Here is a 21,438-nt window from a genome sequence, read left to right on the forward strand (position 1 = left end):
TTCCTCAAAACTGACTGGGACTGTTCTTACTATATTCCTCACCAACTTATCCCTTCCAGCATCAAACTCCCCTTCCACAGTAAATACCAATCTGAAATTATTGTTCATAACCTCCATCATGCCCTGTGCATCCTCATAGATTTTTCCTTCAACTTTCAAACTTGATACACCTTCCTTCTTCTTCATCTTTCCATTAATATGTCTAAAGAATAGTTTGGGTTCACTTATACACTTATCTGTTATATCTCTTTCATAGTTTCTTCTCTCTATTCTTATTATCTCAATGTACTTGTTTCTAACATCAATATATTCCTCCTATCTGCTCTCAGTTTTCCTCTTCTTCCATCTATTCCAAGCATTTGACTTTATTACATTTAAATCTTTTCACCTTATAATTTTCATCAATGATTACATTTTCATTTTTCAATTTAAATTCCATCAACACATGATCACTTTTACCTAGAGGGCTATCACAGTGTATAGTTTCAATAATTTCCATGTCCTTGGTAAACACTAAATCAAGTCTTCATGGTTTATCTTCTTCTTCATACGACCTTAATCCCACTGTACTGCAGGGTCAGCCACTCGAGTTATCCTTCTCCATCTGTTTCTATCCATTGCATCATCTTGCACTCCCAGCTTGTTCATATCACTCCTTATTACGTCTCTCCATCTTATTCTGTCTCCCAACCCTCCTTCTCCCCCTAATCTCCACCATCATTGCCTTCCTCACTGGTTCATCCTCTTCTCTCCTTATCACGTGTCCAAAATATCTTAGTCGTGCTTCTCTTGCCTTCTCCTTGATATTACATATTCCACACATTCTTCTTATACAAGTCTTCATGGTTTATCTCTTCCACTAAATCTGGTATCACAATCTAACCTAACGAGTCAAGTTTTCCACCGCCCAGTTTAATAGTCTATTACTCCATGAGTTTTCACTTCCAGTAGTTGTCAATGTCTCCCAATTTATCTCCTTACAATTAAAATCACCAGCAATAACAATATCACTACTTTTCATCACTATCTTTTCAAGACCTTTTAACACATCTACCAACATCTCTTCATTGCTCTTCTTTTCGCCAAGCACTGGTCATAGGTGGCACATACACTCCTACATAATTCATTATCCTCCCATTTCCACTTCTAATCATCACTTGTAGAATTTCAGACTTGTCTTCACTTTTTATTCCTTCTTCACTTTACACACTTTTTAGTCATAATGATCAGTCCCCCTCCTCCCATGTCACTTCTATTTTTCATCCATAAATTGTATTTATCATCACCAATGTCAGGAGTTCCCCATTCATTTTTCCATTTTGTCTCACATAATACAGCAACATCTGGTGCAGTTCTGTTTAATAACTCATTTAATTCCATATTTGTTGACATTAATCTATTTGCATTAGTATAACATACCTTACTTACTGTTTGATGTAGCATTTCTTTATTCTCACATCTCTTACTCTCCAGAAAAACTTTTTCTCCGTTCGTTGTTCGTTTTTTTTCTTTAGTCTCATTTACTAGCTCCTTTTGCTTTAACCTTTCAGTCTCATCCATATCCCTGTTTATCCATACATTCTTATATTCTTCATCTCTAGACAACCTCCAAGACCCATTAATTGTTTCTTCTGCTTGTACCTGTGTTGCAAACCTTATTCTTTATAGGTCTCATTTTTTCTTCTTCATATTTCCCAGTTCTATGGAACTCTTCCACTTGCTCTACTACCTGATTTTCTTCACCCATTATTTCTTCAGTAACTTATTCCTTTTCCTCTCTTTGAATTCTGCTTACTATTTTCTCTACCTTTAAACCAAATACAATTACTTGTCAATATTTTTCTACAGTGTCTCTAACTAATTTTTTTTCTTCTTTAATAACATATATCACTTTGTCTCAGGTTTTGTTTCTCATTTTCTTGTTGTTTTATTATTTTCTTTTGTGATTCTTCTTCAAATTTAGGCTCATTTAACCACTTATATTGCCTTATTTCTACATCCTTTACACTTGCCTTCATTTCCTCATTTCCTTTCTGAACAGTTTCTACTTTTTTCCTTCATTTGTTTCTTTAAATAGTCATTTTCCACCTTTAACTTTCAATTTTTATCTTCCATCTCTATCAACTTTGCTGTAATAGTCACCACCTTACCTGTCTCCTTCTGGTTTGTCTCCAATGTTTTTATTCTCCAATAACTTGTCCATCATTTCTTCAATATGCTAAATTTTTCTACACTGCAATCTATAATTTAGTTCTCTTTCTTCTCCAGTAAAACCTTCAAATGAACCTCTTTCTTTTTGGGGTGCTGCCTTCCGCCAATTTGTCCAAAATGTAAACAAACCAAACCAGATGGGATAACTATACTCACAGTACTGTTTCTCCCCTCACTATTTACCACATAGGTATTCCGGTGTCTTCATAACATATCTTGTTCCACCATGAGTGATTTGTGTTATTCCTTCCTTCTATGTGTGTGTGTGTGTGTGTGTGTGTGTGTGTGTGTGTGTGTGTGTGTGTGTGTGTGTGTGTGTGTGTGTGTGTGTGTATTTACCTAGTTGTAAATTACAGGGCTTGAGCTACGCTTGTGTAATCTCGTTTCCATATCTACGCTTGTCTGGTTTTTCCTTAAAAACACTCATTGCTAATACTACAACCTCACTTAGCTTGTTCCAAACTTCTATATTTCTCCTGGGAAACTATATTTCTTTATGTTATTCACGCATCTTCCTTTTCTTAGTTTTTTGCTGTGTCCTCGTGTGTATCTGGTATTTTCTATTTCTCTCAGCAGCACTCTTAATATCAATTTCTTCCACTCTGTTACACAATTTATAAGTCAGTATTAAATCTCCCCTTTCTCTTCTTTGTTCCAATGTTAGCAGGTTCATCTCCTTTAACTTGTCTTCATATGTTAATTCTTCCAGTTCTGGAACCATCTTTGTTGCCATCTTTTGTATCTGTTCTAGTTTTTTTTATATGTTTCTCCTTGTGGGGAACCCACACTGATTCAGCATATTCCAGCTTTGATCTAATCATAGTGGTAATTATCTTTTCATCATATCTTTGTCCATGTAGCGGAATGTTGTTCCAATATTTCTCACCATTCTATATGTATCTCTGAATATCTTTTCTACATGCTTCTCCGACAGTTGACTATCCTGTATTGTCATTCCTAGATCTTTCTCTTCTTGTACTTTTATTATTTCTTAATTACCTATTTCATATGTCCATATTGGTCTCTTTTTTGACATTTTTTTCACATTAAAATTCCATCTCCCATTTCTTACTCCAGTCCCAAATTTTATTCAAGTCCTCTTGTACAATTTCAGTCTTTGTTGTTTCTTATATGTCTTTGTAACTCTGCATCATCTGCAAACAAATTCATATAACTCTTTACTCCTTCAGGCATATCATTTATGTAGATTAAGAAAAGTATTGAATCCAGTACTGATCCTTGTGGTACTCCACTATCTACTTTTTTTCCACTTTGATTTTACATCTTTTAATATCATTCTCATTTCTCTTTCCTTTAAGTAACTTTCCACCTAGCTTTTAGTTTTTCCATTTAATCCTCCAATATTTTCTACCTTCCTGTTGTGGGGAACTTTGACAAAAGTTGTTTTTTTAAATCTAAATACACTTAAGTCTACCCATCCAACCCTCTACTGTATTATATCAGTCACTCTCAAATAGAAGCTTATCAAATTTGTTACACATGATCGCCTTTGTCTAAAGCCATACTGTTTTTCTGTTATTATATCATGCTTTTTGTAGAAATTTTGTCCACTGCTTCTTTATCACTTTTTCACAGATCTTACATACTACACTGGTCATTGATACTGGTCTATAGTTTAGTGATTCTTCTTTCTTTCCACTTTTATAAACTGGCACTATGTCTGCTCTCTTCCATTCTTTAGGCACTCTTCCATTTGATAATGAGCACTTTATTATATCATATACTGGTTCAGTTAATTGTTTCCTTCACCTCTTTTAAAATGACACCTGATACTCCATCTGGTCCTGTTGCTTTTCTCTCTTCCAGTTCCTCCAACATTTTATAAACTTCTTCTCTGATTACTCTAATTTCCTACCATCTTATAGTTCTTTAAATTCTGATTCTTCTCTGAAAACTTGCTGAAACTTTTTGTTTAGTAATTCACTCATGTCTTTTGGGTCTTCATATATTTTCATTTCCATCCTTCAATCTTTCTAGGTTTTCTTAGTTTAATTTTTCCATTTATGAATTTTCAGAACAGTTTTGATTCATCCTTGGACTTTTCAACTATATCCTTTTCATATCCTTTCTCTTCCTCTCTTCTTATTTTCACATATTAATTTCTTGCTATCTTAAAGCCTTCTTTATTTTTTGGTTTCAATTTTTTTCATTCTTATCCATGCTTCGTCTCTTTTTTTCTTTCCAATGAACCACACCTGTTTTTTTTCTTTAGATTTGTATAGTGGGACATTTATTCACTCCTGTCTCATATAGTTTCATAAAAAGTTATCTGGCACAGGTTTGTATAGTGGGATGTATTTATTTACTCCTGTCTCATATAGTTTCATAAAAACTTAATCTGGCACATCATTTGCTCTTTTCAGCATTTTCAAGTCCATTCTTCATAAATTTTTTTAAGATCATCTGTATTTGTTTTCCCATAGTTCCCCTGCTTTCCTTGTATGATTCATCCTCTTCACTGACATCTTTATCAGACTCTATTTCTATCATTACACGGTCATTTTTTCCCATGGAGAACATGTATCTTAATTCTTTATTTAGGTTCATTCCTTTGGTTAATTTTAGGTCTAGTCTTGTTGGTTTGTCATCTCTCCTATATCTTGTATTTTCAGTCACCCATTGCATCACTGTTTTCCATAGTCAGCTTCAGAAATCTTTCTCCCCATGCAGTCTCATTTCCTCCTGCCTTGAATATTTCCCAATTTACTTCTTTGCAATTGAAGTCACCAACCAGTAATACTCTTTTATTACTTTTGATGAATTTACTCAAACACTGGATGGTATCTTCTATTATTTTATCATAGTCTTCCTTGCTCCAAGAATTTGTTTTGGGTGGTACATAGGTTGTTATTACTATCAGTATTTCTTCATTATTATCCTCCAAGTTCACACTCACTATTTCTGCTTTTCCTTCCCCATATTTCACTATTTTCGTCTTCACCTCTTTTCTTGTCATTATCATTACACCTCCACCTCCTTTACCATTCCTGTCTCTTCTCCATATATTGTAGTTATTGTTAATGACTATCTGTTTTTCTTCTTTTAGTTTTCTTTATGTTAAACACACCACTCGGATTTTCCTTTTAAATAGTCTTGTAGTTCCAGTTTTCTATGTATCAATCCATCTATGTTGGTATACATACATTCAGTCCTTCACTTTTACTATTTTTTTTTTATTTCTTTTCCTTTGTGTACCATTTCTTCACTCCCAAAAGTCACCCAAAAAATTGTCTTTTCTTCTGTTCTTATTTTTTTTCTCTTTAGCCTTTTCATACATTTCTTTAATTTTCTTCCATTTTTGTTTATTTCTGTTCTTCCTAATGTATACATCCTTGCAATCTTCTACTTCTCTTAGTCTGGGTTTTCTTTCTAGTATCTGTTCTGCTGCTTGTTGTAATTTTAGTCTTACTTTCATAGGTCTTGTTTTGCCTTCCAGATAAGGTCCCAGTCTAACAACTTCTTCCACTTTTCCTAGAATTTAGTGTCATCTTTATCATTTTGTTTCTTCAGCAAATCCTTCACTGTTTTTGTTTCTTCTGTATCACTTTTCAATTTGTATGTTATACTTTTTATTTATTATATTATATATTCCATAAACTATGACACTGCTTATCTGCTGCATCTCTTACCAGATCTTCATTGTTTTTCAGTGCCTTTACCCCTTTCTTTTGTACATTTTCATTTTTTCTTTCAGTTGCTCTTCAGTTATTTCCTTGAAGTCAACATATGCTTTATCATTTTTTATTTTCCAATCTTTCATTTCATCCATGACTCCCTCTCTCACCCTCTTCTCATCTTTCACCAACTCTGCTTTCAAGTCTTTATTTTATTTCATTATTTTTTCTGTGTTATTTTGTAATTCCTAATTTTTCTGAATATTTTGTTGTTCTCTCACTTTAATCTCACCAAGTTCTGTTTTCAGCTTAGATATTTCTCCATCTTTTCCTAAATTGTTTTCCAACTTTTACTGAAGGAATTTTACCACTTCCATCACTATTTTAATTTCCTTCCTCTGTTGATCTGCATCACATTCTACTTTTCTCAATCTCAACTTCAGAAATCTTATTTCACCTTCATTTAAAAGTCTTGTTCACTAAATCCATCGAAGTTTACTTCCCTTGGTAAAACTGACTCAGAAATTAAGTATGCCATGTTTGTTTACATTACAACTGTAGGAGCTTTTATTATAGGATGAGAAGTGAGAGACAGGATGAACTAGATATCATCTGATAACGGATGAGAATGGAAGCTTAGAGTCAGAGAGAGAGAGAGAGAGAGAGAGAGAGAGAGAGAGAGAGAGAGAGAGAGAGAGAGAGAGAGAGAGAGAGAGAGAGAGAGAGAGAGAGAGAGAGAGAGAGAGAGAATCATATTTTATTATTATTTCTATTAAGGAAAAGGCTGTTAATCTCAAACTCTGGTATGGGACTGACCAGTCTGAGATTAACAGCCTTTTCCTTTTTTTTAAATGACTGTTGCAGATTCCAAATTCTACACCTCACTATTTATAATATAATATTCTCTTTCTGCCAGCATTGTCTTCAAATAAGCACACCAAGCACCTTTTCATCCTTATATTCTCACATTCACAGAGAAATGCACACACTGGGTGGAATCAATATAATTTCATCATTCTTTAAGGTTTTATCATTGCTTGATAGTAAGATCTGTGCTGCTAGGGAGTATAATGTGTAGTAATGTAATGGCTGTATGGAGAACTACATTCTCCATTAAGGAACATTAAGAAATTTATCTGTTATAAAGGAGGTAGACATGACCAGGGTTTAAATCTAGATCTAACAGGCAGTAAGGACAAGCCTTAGCTGACTGGACCATAAGGTACCTCATGGCCAGTTCTGCTATATATATATATATATATATATATATATATATATATATATATATATATATATATATATATATATATATATATATATATATATATATATATATATATCTGAGGTGTGATCAAAAAGTTCTGAGATTATTTGTTGAACAAAAATGAAGTGAGTGATGGTGTGTAAAGAAAAAAAGCAAGGAATAACTTTAATGAGTCAACATGCTGCATGGTGTTGCACATTCATTACCACAATCTATGTAGCATTTTTATTATTTATTATTTTTTTTTACCACATTTGCATTCACTATGGATTTCAAACTTAAGCAGAGAACAGTCATATATTAAACTCCAAAAATCTGCAGTGAAGATTCTTGAAAAGATACAGCAGGCTAGCAATGAGGAAGCAGTAAGCTGAGTGTGGTGTTAAATAGCACCCACATCTCAAGAGTGAATAAAAATAACTAAAAGATGATAAAAGGTTTAGCTGATTCTCCAAAAGATATTGAAAAAAAATGAATGTGTCAAGACTGTCACATCATCAAGTAAACTGCTGACACCTTGTCATTTTAAACAGTTCATTAGATCCACATTCCTGATATGAACATGGGCAGCATCACTCTTAAGTTTGTGTCCAAGCTCTTGACCCTCAAACAAAAGCATATCTGTCAGCATGTGTGGAGCAATACAACATTCATGTCTGAATCACCAGTGACAACAGATGGATCTATGGCTGTGAACTTGATATCAATGAACAGTCTTCACTGTGGAAGAACCTGAACTCTAAAACCAAACAAGGCAAGGCAAGTTAGAAATGCAATTCATTACATGATTGCAGTTTTTTCACCATTCATGTGGTTTTGTAAAATAAATTAATCACCTCAGAGTCAGACTGACAATGCAGAATTCTACTGTAAAATTATGAGACATCTGAGGAAGAAAATTTGGCATGAATTATAAATAAATGCAGTACTATGGAAATCAAGTGTTCCTTCACGATAATGCAGCCACTCTTAATGTGTTGAAAACATGTTATTTTCACCCATATCAACATGGTTGCTGTTTCTCATCCCTTACTCACCAGATTTTGCTTCTTATGATTTCTTCCTCTTTCCCAAGGCGATGTTCAAGTTGAAGGGTCACTGTTTCGACCCTGTGAAGAATATCCAGCATGAATGACAGATGGTGCTTGACACACTTAAGAACAGGACTTTTAGGGAGCTACATTGGCAGCAGCATATTACTAAACGAGGTAATTACTTCAGATAAGAGTAGCAAACTTTTCTTAGATATACTCCCAGAACTTTCTGATCTCACAATGTCTATTTGTGTGTGTGTGTGTGTGTGTGTGTGTGTGTGTGTGTGTGTGTGTGTGTGTGTGTGTGTGTGTGTGTGTGTGTGTATTTATCTAGTTGTATTGTACAGGGTCTGAGCTAAAGCTCATTTGTCCTGTCTCTATATCTGCAGTTATCAAATTTCTCTTTAAATTTGCTCACACTGACAGCTGTAACTACTTCCTCACTTAAACTGTGTGTGTGTGTGTGTGTGTGTGTGTGTGTGTGTGTGTGTGTGTGTGTGTGTGTGTGTGTGTGATTTACCTATGGTCGTCTGCTGGTCACCCAGCCAAACGTTACCCTATGGAAAGAGCTCAGAGCTCATATTTGGGTAGGACTGCGACCACTTACACACCATGCACCAGGACAGCAAGGTCACATCAGGTTACATCCCGTACCTACTTACTGCTAGGTGAACAGGGGGTACACATTAAGAGGCTTGCCCATTTGTCTTGCCGCTCCCGGAATTTCAATCTATGTCTATTCAGTTTGGTCTTAAAGCATGGACAGTTATGGCATTGACAATGTCTTCACAGAGTTCATTCTATTTGTTCACACTTCTATGAGGAAAACTATACTTCTTGATGTCTCTTCTACAGTTAACTTTCTTTAGCTTCTTACTGTGTCTCCTTGTACTCTGTGTGTCTAAATTTATAAAACATTTTTTTGTCCACATTTTCTGTATCATTTATCATTCTATAGATGTTCATTAAATCTCCTCTCTCTCCCGATATTTTCAAGGGTGGAAATTTCCAACATTTTTAATCTCTCTCTTCATAGCTTGACTTGCTCAAGTCTGGAACCATTTTAGTAACTGCTCTTTATACTCTTTTAAAATATTACAATATTGCTCTTTGTATGAGGAGACCACACCACTGCCATATATTCCAATCTTGGTCTTATCATGGAAATCGACAACTTTTTTATCATTCCTTCATCCAAATATGAGAATGCCAATGTGTGTGTGTGTGTGTGTGTGTGTGTGTGTGTGTGTGTGTGTGTGTGTGTGTGTGTGTGTGTACATATATATATATATATATATATATATATATATATATATATATATATATATATATATATATATATATATATATATATATATATATATATATATATATATATATATATATATATATATATATATATATATATATATGACAGTTGCAGTTCCTTATTTTTTCACTTCAAGTTTTCATATATAATAACAAAGGTCAACACTAATCCCACAATTTATTTATAAACTTTCTAAGTTGATAAGTGAACACTGAAAGGGTAAGGTCACATGTGGAAGCAAACCTTTGTTCTTCATGGCTTTAATGGACACACTTATGATTTGAGAGGAAGATATTTTATACTGACTTATTTAGTATTGTTATACTTACATTCTCTTATTAAACTGTAAGCATTGTTCTGGCACTATACACTTTCCAATTATAAAATGTTTGTAGGGACACTGGATGTCACTGATGGTTACACTGAAGTCTCAGCACTCACAATAGAACCCTTCTTTTGATGGTGTGGCTCCTCAATCTGAAATAAAACCCTTTTTAATACATTAATATCGCACATGAAAACGTAATGAAGAGGTTTTAGGTATTAATCCAGCGAAAGAGCCTTAATGTCCATTGTCTATGGTACCTGCACAGTGGAGTATTTCCCAATGTGGCTAGGGTTTGGCATGTACTTATATATAGTGGGAAGGGTACAACTTTGCAACAAGCACATAATCCAGAAAAGGCATCAACTAACATGTCCAGACAGGCAAAGAGTCATGACTTTGCTTCTTAGTGAGACATCACTCAATCCTATCATGTATGCTTAAATTAGCTCCTGTATCCATATTTTCACTATATGTGGCTATTTTGTGTTCAAGTATCTATCTTTATTTCTGAGTAACATTCTTCTCAAAGGCAGAAAGCTGTGACAGAACAATTGTCTTCATTCATTCACAAGCATTTTCTTATAATTCAGTTTCTAGGTGCCAAGGAAAGAGAACCTAATCTTTACCACACCATGCTGCATGAGAGATGGTTGCAGAGTATATCCAGATCTGACAAGAGTTGGTTGACCTTCTTTAGTGCCATAAAAGACCTTTGCCCTTTCTCATAACTGACCCAATCCATTGGCCTGATCTGATACAGGAAAATTTCCCATTGAAGCCATCAAGATCATATGAGGCACTTAATATTGAAAGGGTGAATCCACCAAAATGTGGTTTTGAGTTATTGGCATTTGAAATATTATCTCAGCACAAATTCCTTTACTGTTATGAGGGAGAATCCAACAATGTGCTGTTTTCAGATACTTTAGTCTCACTAACTAACTAGCTAATTTTGTGAACATGATTATTTTGTAATCAATAGATGCAGGTGAAGAATTATTTTTTATTGTGAAAGCAATAAATTGATACTTTTTTCATGTGTTTAATGTTTCTAAATCAGAAAAAAGTGACTACTATTTCAATACTATGTAACTATACTGAAATGTAGGATTCAAACTCATTTATTTTTTTGTCAAAACATCCACATTTGCATGGGTCACCAATTTCACATTTAAGAACATTTTCTTGATTCAGTATCTTGTATAGCCCTGGCCAAGACACATTTTTTCTTAGAATCACACTTCCTCTTCCTAGAATGTCCATGTGACTCATGGTCACTAATCACAGCTCATGTTTTTGATTCAGGTGATATTCACAAGTAATTTTGCGTAGATTTAATGATCTACATGCAAATACAAAAGCATCATCTGGCAGACTAGCAGGACATGCTCTCATCCGATTGGCTGTTTGGAGGGTGTGGTGTGATGTCAGAATGCAGCCCACCACTGATTGGCAACTAAGGATATCAAGTTCACCTCTCCTACAATATACATTCTCTCAGTGCCTTCCATGCACATGACAAAATTTTGAACACTAAGCTAGGTGCACCCCTATATTCAGAGGGATTTTTTACCATGTTGTAAGAGTGAAAATGGTCTAAACATGTGGTGACATGAAGGTAATGGTCAGTAGAATACTATGGCAGGTCCAATTCAGAATCACTAAAAATGTAGATTTGCCCGTCCTGCCTCATTTCTCCATTAATGTTTTTATAAATACTCTCAATTCATTCCTCTAACATTCAACCACTCTTCTTCCTCCAAACATCCTTCTTGCATCTAATTCTTCTCTCTGCCCTGTCTTTTCACCATATTCAGTCATCCTTATAGTTTTATACCTTTCACATCCAGTTACCTTTGCACTTGTTCTTCCTCCACTTGCTCTTCATGTCTAAACGATTTTAACATTCCTTTCTGTTCTCAGTCAGCTAACTCATACAATACCAGCTCTATTTCACACTTCATTCCTCACTCATTTCCTATGTTACTCCAGACATGTTCATCATATCCTTCACCACTATTATATTCTCGATTGTTCCCATACTCCATTTTTGGCTCCATTGCTATGCAGTCAGTACCACTACTCCCTTATACAACTGTATCTTTGCATACTTTCAAAGTGATCTATATGATCTGACTGAACATTCTTTTTTTTCTTTCCCATACCTTCTCTTACTTATTCTTTCTAAACTTAATCTTTATAGCTATTCCACTGTCCATAGCAACATACAACTCTAAGTACTTTCAATAATCTATCTCCTCTAGCTACTTACCATTAAGGTAATTCTCTTAACATACACCACACTCACCATCTACAATCCTCACATTTCATGACTTTACTCTTACTGTTATTCATTCTCAGTTTTGTCTTTTACATGCTCTTCTAATCTCATCTACCAGTTATATCATTTTTACCTCTTAAGTATCACTTGTGCAGTATCATCTGCAATCGGCAACTGACTGACTGAGATTCCACTTTGTCATCAGCATATATTTGTTGTATATTTTTATTTCAAATATGCTATGATGGTATGAATATCTTTTACTGTACTAGAGGTCTCTCTCTCTCTCTCTCTCTCTCTCTCTCTCTCTCTCTCTCTCTCTCTCTCTCTCTCTCTCTCTCTCTCCAAAAATTACTATAAAACTCTGGGGACATAAGGAACCCACTCATAGTATAAGCTGAAATGGTGATTGGTGTATGATAAGTAGCTTAGCATTTTATTACCATTTATCCCTTTGCATTACCTCAGGCTCCAATTATGTCTGGCAAATCTTATTTGATGCTGCTTGATTATATAATTGCACACATTCAGTTGAAAAATTGACTGTATATTTTCTACTGGATGCATCAGCTAATGTCAGCAGCTCTAACATGTATAGTATGACATGAGCCTCATTCCTTTAGGAGTTTGATTCCACCACATGGAGAGAAGAAAATCTATTTAAGATTGAATGCAATTAATGTGAGCAATGCTCAGAAATCCAGTTTTGCAATTATTTCATATACAGTGGAACCTCGGTTACCAAATGCCTCCATTTCCAAACAATTTGGTTTTCTAACTAAATTTTTAACTCGTAATTGCTTTGGTTGCTGTACCATAATTTGTTTTTTTAACAAAGTTACTTGATTTCAAATATCAAAAGACATAGCAAAAGCTGCCATTTACCAATGATTTATAGTTTCTATAAATATTTCCTTCATTTTTATATATTTGGAAGAGAGAGACAATGGGTAAGACAGTAATTCAATCTTTGAATTAATTTAAATGTGATCTTGTTGAAGACCCTTAATGTAAACAAACAGGGTTTGGCACTCAGGGGTGTGTTCAGTTGGGTGACTCTCAACTGAATGCTCTCTTTGCGTGATGTGGGTCACCTGCTCAAGTGACTTGGATTACCCAAACCAAGTGTTCTATACTCTGATGATGTCACAACAAAAATGACCACCCAATCATTGCAGATGACTACAATACTGTCCACATACATGCAATTATGTACCCTAGTAAGTAAAGTCTTAAATATATAAAAGAATGAAAATAAAGGAAATAGGATGGGTAATGAATGGTATTAGTAATGGATCTTCGCCAATAACCTCATTGCTGAGGACAGTAAGTGCTCCATAATACAAATCATCTAGTGGATAAGCATCAGCCATGTGTTTACTGCTACAGAGTTGGATAGAATGTGGCCGTTTCCATGGCAATGTTGATGATTTGTTTACAGTATCCCAGGAGGAGCCCAAAACCGTTCATTTGGGCGACTCAGGCAACTCGAGTTACCTGGACTGCCCAAGTCGTGGTAATGAATGCAGCCCAGGAGTAATACCAAGCCTCCTGTGGCTCTCATAATCACCCACAATGCCATCACTGCTTCAGCTGCATCTTCCCAGTAGCTTTTCCCAGCGGCAAAATGTCTACGTGTTATGATCACCTTCATTTTGGTGGTGAGTGGGTTGCTTCTCTCTGTGTCCCTCTGTAAGGCTTTCCTCACTAGATCAATGACAAAAAGAATACCTGCACGGTGTAAACAATATCTTCTGATGAGTTCTGTGTCACTAAGTTCATTCAATACATCCTTTCTTTATAATAATTTCTGAGCTGGAAATACCATCTTAACAGTGGGAGCATCAACCATAAGCAGAAAAGACAGGGTGGATGGGTGTCCGGGAACAAATTAATACATTTTACATTGATTCCTATAGGGAAAATAATTTTGATTTCCAATCATTTCAGATTTCAAATGCCATTCAGGAAAGAATTAAGTTCAAGAACTGAGGTTCCACTGTAGTTGTTTCAAAAGTTTTGTTACTAAGGTTGGTTATTTGAAAACTAAATATCAGGTCTTTAGATATTTTTAGTAACACATTCAAGCCGTGGCTGAGCCTAACTCAAACCAAATAGTAATAGAAGTGTATTTGCAGTTAACATAGTGTAATTACAATGTTATTCTCACAGATATGCTATTGATTCTGATATATTGCTTTTTTGGGATATTTGCTGGTATAATATTTGGAAGCAGGTCACATGTGAAAGGACAGTATCAAGTGGTGAATCCTGTTATCTTTGATATACAGGAAAATCTCAATGATACCAGTTCAGTAATTCCTAAAAAGGAACTAGCATAGTAAGTATTAATTTTAAGAGGTTGAGAATTCATACAAGAAAAGTAACCAATTCTTGTATATTTAAAAGAAAGCTGATTACTGTATTTTTACTGCAGTTGCCCACTGCTAACAAAATGATTTGATGGGAGAAGCCATCCTGACAGTCCAGCAACCAGTGACGCCACTGAAAAAGCTCGGTCATAAAGGAGATTTGCTGAGAAATTTGTATACACAGTCTTATTTCCACAACACAAATGCCGTAGGGTACACAACAATGCACAGTTGTTACAATGTATAGCTGCAATACTGCAATGAAATTTATATAAATATTTAATTGGAATAATGAGCCAAAACTGGCATAACAAACTCGCCTCTATTGCAAACACCAGAATTTTAGCCAAAATTTAATCAGAATAGTGAACCAAAACCAGCAAGACGAACTTGCCATTTGTGTGAGCACTGAAATTTTAATGAAAATTTAATTGGAATAAGAAACTAAAACTCGCAAGATTAACTTCCCAGCTGTGCAAGCCGTTGCTGAACTATCTGGCGCCTGTCCCTTCCTCCCTTTTTTTCCTTTCCTCTCCTTTCTTTCAACTTGTCTCAAACCTCTCTCCCTGTCACCTCCCCTCTTCCTTATCTGTCAGAGATAAGGAACAAGGGAGTGAAACCTCACTCTCTCCCTCTCTCCCCCTCATTCATTTTATGTCATTTTTCACTTCATCCTTTCTCACTCTTTCTCACTCTCATATATGCAATTCCATTTTCATTCTCATTCAGTCTCATTCCATTATCAATCCTTAGGATTGTTCTTACTTTCACAAAGAGAGAGAGAGAGAGAGAGAGAGAGAGAGAGAGAGAGAGAGAGAGAGAGAGAGAGAGAGAGAGAGAGAGAGAGAGAGAGAGAGAGAGAGAGAGAGAGAGAGAGAGAGAGAGCTCCCACTTAGGTGGGATTTACTGAACATAAGAACATAAGAAATAAGGGAAGCTGCAAGAAACTACCAGGCTTACACGTGGCAGTCCCTGTATGAAATATACCTACCTATTTCCATCTATAATCCCCATCCATAAACCTGTCTAATCTTCTCTTAAAGCTCTCTAGTGTTCTAGCACTAACAACATGATTACTGAGTCCGTTCCACTCATCTACCACTCTATTTGAGAACCACTTTTTTCCTATCTCCTTCCTAAACCTAAATTTTTCAAGCTTGAACCCGTTATTTCTTGTTCTACCCTGGTTGCTGATCCTAAGAATTTTGCTTACATCCCCCTTGTTATACCCCTCATGCCACTTAAAGACTTCTATCAGGTCCCCTCTTAACCTACGTCTCTCTAAAGAATGTAAATTTAACAACTTCAATTTTGCCTCGTAAGGAATACTCCTCATTCCCTGTATCCTTTTAGTCATTCTCCTCTGTACTGATTCTAATAGACCTATATCTTTCCTGCAATGTGGGGACCAGAACGGCACAGCGTAGTCTAGACGAGGTCTGACCAGCGCCAGCTGTAACTTTAATATTACTTTGGGCCTTTTACTTCTAACACTCCTAAAAATTAATCCTAGTACCCTATTTGCCCTGTTTTTGGCCTCTATGCATTGTTTTCCTAGATGGAGTTCAGAGCTAACTATAACTCCTAAAGCTTTCTTGTAACCTGTACATACCAGAGTTTGGTTGTTTAATGTGTACCTACTGTGTGGATTTCCTCTACCTACGCTAAGTACTTTGCATTTATTGATATTAAATTGCATTTGCCATCTGTCCATCCATTCATTCATTCTATCTAAATCTGCCTGCAAGGAGATGGCATCCGATTCTGACCTAATTAATCTACCTATCTTTGTGTCATCCGCAAATTTACTGACATCACTACTAATTCCACTATCCAAGTCATTGATATATACAGTAAAATCCCTCTCATCTGGCATTCGAGTATCCGGCAGCTTCAAGTATCCGGCACATTTTTTCCCGAGGCTTAAAATCAATAAAAAATCAATGTGTACTCATAAAATCGATTAAAATTCCCGCGCGAGGCATAATTTGTCCCCTTGCCACCAGAGCGCACTGCTTCGCGCCACCCGCGGCCCACTGCACTGTGTTTACTCAGTGACTCAGTCCCGCGTGTGCACTGTTTATCGCCTGACACCTTCATCATGCCTAAAGTTGTAGAAAAGAGGAAGCGTGTTGTGCTTACACTTAAGCAGCTGATCAGATCAGCTGATCTTTGTTATGGTAAGATGCGTGAGTATAGGGTGGTGATTGTGGACATACTTTCACTTCTATTCAAGTATCTGGCAATATTCAAGTATCCGGCATGTCGGCGGTCCTGTTGATGCCAGACAAGAGGGATTTTACTGTATTAGAAATAACAATGGCCCTAATACTGATCCCTGTGGCACCCCACTAATTACATGACCCCCACTCGGATTTCGAGCCGTTTATTACAACTATGTCGCCTGTTGCTAAGCCATGACCCTATCCAGCCTAACACCTTCCCATCTATCCCATGTGCCCCAACCTTTCTCAGGAGCCTTTGATGGGGTACCTTGTCAAATGCTTTACTAAAGTCCAGATATAAGATATCATAACTATCACATATATACTGTATGTATATATGCCAATATATATATATATATATATATATATATATATATATATATATATATATATATATATATATGTATGCATGATGCCAACAGTAAGTAAATGTGACTGATACTTGTCAAAGTTGCGTGAAACTCAGGGTGATAATGCGTGAAACTCGGGAGGATTCTGTGTATATTTGGTGTGTTATCTCAGAGTTAGTAGTGCAAGTGTGCTCATTTTGATGTATTTAAGAAAAAAATTTGTGGGATTTTTTATATTATTTTCTGGTTCCCTGGAACCAATTAATTTTTTCCCATAGGCTCTTCAGTTGCCATAATGCATATTTGCCATAATGAATGCTACATTTGAATGAATCGTTTGTTGTTGCATACCCCACTGTACTTAGATTTGCAGTGACTTCAGATACACAAAACTGAAAACAAAAACTACACTTATATAACTGTGCAATCTGTGGTTTAAGGAAGAGCTCAGCTCTAACTCCAGGAGTGGTAATATGGAGAGTGTCCATGATTAGGTGCATAGGATGGCCACAAGTTTTGGATGTGTGGTAATGCCACATGATGTGAAAGAATCACAAAAAATAAGGGAATAAGACAATGCTATTGTCAATGTAATAACAAGTATAGGTCAGTTTCCAATGCGGCTATGACAGTTTGTTATGGCTTTGAGTTTCCTGCTGCCAGTTTGAGTTGTGGTTGTTCTTTTCATGAAAGCTTAACCCTTTAAATAAATATCTGCTTTTAAAACATAAGTTCAGGTCATTATAGAGGTGACAACAGTAAAGGTCCCTTGCATTTTGTGGTGGTTCCACTAGGGATCAGACCTGTATCATGTTTTAACTCACCTAATGATATGCTACCAAAAAAGGGATCCACAAGAAATGGAGACTTATTGTTGCCTGGAATATTGATCTAAAAAAGAAGAAGCCAGGTTCAAGTAAATGTTATGTAAACTATGGTGATCATCATGGCTAAAGTGGTGAAGAGTTTTATACCATTAGTCTTCTGTTGAGTATCTTACCCCAAATAATTTATTTTTCATATAAGCTTAATCATTTAAAAGAATTTCTCACTGTTACAAAACATGAGCTTAAGTCATTACAGTGATACAAATTGAAGAACTTGTTAGAAAAAGTCTTCTTGAATTTAGTCTCTGTAATCCAAAGACATGTTCTCCAACTTTTTACAAAAAACACAATGGCTACTGTTCTCCTCCCAAGCTAGATTTTTTTCAAGCTTTCACAGCTGCAACACCTCATTTTGAAGGGTGGTTTTCCACATTATAATCCAACCATGTGACCACTCTAGAATTCCTATCCCACATGACCCTCTTCTATAAGACTTTTCTTGCTATTTACTTGAATTTTGATGGGAGGAGGCAGTAGACACCTGCCGAAACGATAATTACTCCCAGTGAGATCTAAAGCACTGTTCAGGGGATGCTGTGAACTTATCATTAAACCCAGCTGTGACTTCACTGAACGTTTCCCTTTGTGTCTCACAACACAAGGGGGCAGTCACAGCCTGCCCTCTAAACACAACTCTCTTCCTCCACACAAAACTACAAGCACCTAATAACACACACACCCTTCACTCAAAAATTTCAAAATCATCATGGCAACTCCTACACCAGCCTCGGAGTCCCCATCTGGGGAGGGGACCATAAATGTCCCCAGGTCAGACTGCCTTTCTGTCGACGACCCTAAGTGTCTTGACACCCCCCTCAACTTTTTCTTCATTAACTTCTGCAACATTCGTGGTCTAAGATCTAATTTTCAATCTGTAGAACACCACCTCTCCTCTTCTAAACCTCATCTTCTTTTTCTCACTGAAACTCGGGTGTCTGAGCAACTGACAGTAGCCCCTTTTTTGTTCCCTCCTACTTTCTCTATCCTCAATTTCGATCCAAAGCTGGATGCTGCGTTTATGTGCTCAATGACTTAACCTGCTCTCGTGCCCACGCTCTTGAATCTTCCAAATTTTCCACCATCTGGCTACAACTACAGTCACTCTCATACTAAATTTATCTGTGCTGTATACCTCTCACCTAACTCCTCTGACTATAAGAAATTCTTTGGTTGACTACTTAAACTTTCAAAGTGGAGCACATTCTGACCCTCTTCCCTTTTGCAGAGATCTCCATTCTTGGAGACTTCAATGTTCACCACCAGCTTTCGCTTTCCTCTCCCTTCACTGACCATCCTGGTGAATTAGCCTACAACTTTGCTATCCTCCATGACCTAGAGCAGTTGGTGCAACACCCTATTCGTATTCCTGACCATCTTGGAGATACGCCCAACATTCTTGACCTTTTCCTGACCTCTAATCCTTCTGCTTATGCTGTCATCCTTTCTTCTCCGTTGGGCTCCTCCGATCACAATCTCATATCTGTATCTTGTCCTTTCGCTCCAATCCCTCCTCAGGATCCCCCTAAGCGAAGGTGCTACTGGCGTTTTGCCTCTGCTAGTTGGGGGGACCTGAGGAGGTATTTTGCTGATTTTCCTTGGAATGACTTCTGCTTCCGTGTCAGAGACCCGTCTTTGTGTGCTGAGCGCATAACAGAGGTGAGTGTCTGGCATGGAGGCATACATTCCTCACTCTTTTTCTCGTCCTAAACCTTCTAAACCTTGGTTTAACACAGCTTGTTCTCGTGCTATACATGATAGAGAGGTGGCCCACAAAAGGTACTTAAGCCTTCCATCACCAGAATCTCATGCATTTTATATTTCTGCCCGGAATCATGCCAAGTCTGTTCTCCAACTAGTCAAAAACTCCTTCATTAACAGAAAATGTCAAAACCTTTCAAGATCTAATTCCCCTCATGACTTCTGGCATCTAGCCAAAAATATCTCCAATAACTTTGCTTCTTCTTTTCCTTCCTCTATTTCAACCAGATGGCATCACTGCTATCACATCTATTTCTAAAGCTGAACTCTTCGCTCAAACCTTTGCTATAAAACTCTACCTTGGACAATTCTGAGCTTGTTCCTCCCTCTCCTCCACCCTCTGACTACTTCATGCCACCTATTGAAATGCTTCGCAATGATGTTTTCCATGCCCTCGCTGACCTAAACCCTCGGAAGGCTTATGGACCTGATGGGGTCCCTCCTATTGTTCTCCGAAATTGTGCCTCCGTGCTTGCACCTTGCCTAGTCAAACTCTTTCAGCTCTGTCTGTCAACATCTACCTTTCCTTCTTGCTGGAAGTTTGCCTACATTCAACCTGTTCCTAAAAAGGGTGACCGTTCTAATCCCTCAAACTACCGTCCTATTGCTTTAATTTCCGGCCTATCTAAAGTTTTTGAATCTATCCTCAACAGGAAGATTCTTAAACATCTATCACTTCACAACCTTCTATCTGATCACCAATATGGGTTCCGTCAACGCCGCTCTACTGGTGATCTTCTCGCTTTCCTTACTGAGTCTTGGTCATCCTCTTTTAGAGATTTTGATGAAACTTTTGTTGTTGCCTTGGACATATCGAACGCTTTTGATAGATTCTGGCACAAAGCTTTGATTTCCAAACTGCCTTCCTACGGTTTCTATCCTTCTCTCTGTAACTTCATCTCAAGTTTCCTTTCTGACCATTCTATTGCTGCTGTGGTAGACGGTCACTGTTCTTCTCCTAAATCTATTAACAGTAGTGTTCCTCAGGGTTCTGTCCTGTCACTCACTCTCTTCTTATTATTCATTAATGATCTTCTAAACCAAACTTATTGTCCTATCCACTCCTACGCTGATGATACCACCCTGCACTTTTCCACGTCTTTTCATAGACATCCAACCCTTCAGGAGGTAAACATTTCACGCATGGAAGCCACAGAACGCTTGACTTCTGATCTTTCTAAAATTTCTGATTGGGGCAGAGCAAACTTGGTATTGTTCAGTGCCTCAAAAACTCAATTCCTACATCTATCAACTGGACACAACCTTCCAGACAACTATCCCCTCTTCTTCAATGATACTCAACTGTCCTCCTCTTCTACACTGAACATCCTCGGTCTGTCCTTTACTTATAATCTGAGCTGAAAACTTCACATCTCATCTCTAGCTAAAACAGCTTCTATGAAGTTAGGTGTTCTGAGACATCTCCGCCAGTTTTTCTCACCCCCCCAGCTGCTAACTCTGTACAAGGGCCTTATCCGTCCATGTATGGAGTATGCTTCACATGTCTGGTGGGGTTCCACTTATACTGCTCTTCTAGACAGGGTGGAATCAAAAGCTTTTCGTCTCATCAACTCCTCTCCTCTAACTGACTGTCTTCAGTCTCTCTCTCATCGCCGCAATGTTGCATATCTAGCTGTCTTCTACCGCTATTTTCATGCTAACTGCTCTTCTGATCTTGCTAACTGCATGCCTCCCCTCCTTCCGCGGCCTCGCTGCACGAGACTTTCTTCTTTCTCTCACCCCTATTCTGTCACCCTCTCTAACGCAAGAGTTAACCAGCATTC

The 21,438-nt window shown here is 36.9% G+C and overlaps 1 long non-coding RNA gene across 1 annotated transcript in view; it reads right to left on the bottom strand.

Moving 5' to 3' along the window:
* Positions 1-21,438, bottom strand: part of LOC135099766 (uncharacterized) — a 61,302-nt gene that overhangs the window by 30,939 nt on the left and 8,925 nt on the right. The window contains exons 2-3 of the long non-coding RNA XR_010268351.1: positions 9,783-9,930; positions 8,148-8,219 (exon numbers count right to left, since the gene is read on the bottom strand). This is a non-coding gene — a long non-coding RNA (uncharacterized LOC135099766). The remainder of the gene's footprint in view (positions 1-8,147; positions 8,220-9,782; positions 9,931-21,438) is intronic.

The sequence above is a fragment of the Scylla paramamosain genome, chromosome 4 (assembly GCF_035594125.1).
Source record: "Scylla paramamosain isolate STU-SP2022 chromosome 4, ASM3559412v1, whole genome shotgun sequence".
Classification (NCBI taxonomy): Eukaryota; Metazoa; Arthropoda; class Malacostraca; order Decapoda; family Portunidae; genus Scylla; species Scylla paramamosain.